The sequence below is a fragment of the Sminthopsis crassicaudata genome, chromosome 5 (genome assembly GCF_048593235.1).
Source record: "Sminthopsis crassicaudata isolate SCR6 chromosome 5, ASM4859323v1, whole genome shotgun sequence".
Taxonomy (NCBI): domain Eukaryota; kingdom Metazoa; phylum Chordata; class Mammalia; order Dasyuromorphia; family Dasyuridae; genus Sminthopsis; species Sminthopsis crassicaudata.
The window spans coordinates 180,944,069-180,944,756 of record NC_133621.1 but is presented as its reverse complement, the minus strand read 5'-3'; positions in this window follow the sequence as shown (position 1 = coordinate 180,944,756).

Genomic DNA, 688 nt, shown 5'->3' with positions numbered 1-688 from the left:
GAGAATAATAAATTTTAGTGAATTAAAAGAAAATTATTTTTAAAAACCTCTTGTAAATAGTTATGTGCTAAGAAAAACAAAAACTTAAATGAAAGGATAAATAGGTATTAAAATATAACTATCCTGATTGACAGAACAGGAAAGAAACAGTGAATCAAAACAAACCATTTCGAGAAAGAGATAGTGAGTATTCTAAGATAACTATCAAAGGAAAAGTCTGTCTCTAGATAAATTTATAAAAAGTCCCAGATCATAGACAGTATAGTAAGAAAGTAACAAGATCAGAAGTATACAGCAGTGATGTGGCTCAAACCACAAGAGTGACATAGGATATTAATCAAGTCTCTAGGTGGTTTGGTGGATATGACCAAAGAAGAAATTTGTTTTTCCCAACTACAAATATTTTCTCACAGGATTTTATTTTTTCTCTATTCTAATGGGGAATAATGAATTGCTTTTTTTTTTTTGGCAGAGAGGGTAGGAACAGAAAGACAATAGAAAAGTGAATTTTGGTAGATGTAAAAAAATTCTGTAGAATTTAAGAGAAAACATGTATAGTTAACAAAAGAATCTTCCATTGGTCATATAATACATATACATATATGCATATATATATAGATAACCATATATATGATAGATGTATGTGTATATGTGTGTACATATGTTGAGCTTGAGTGATAGATGCGAA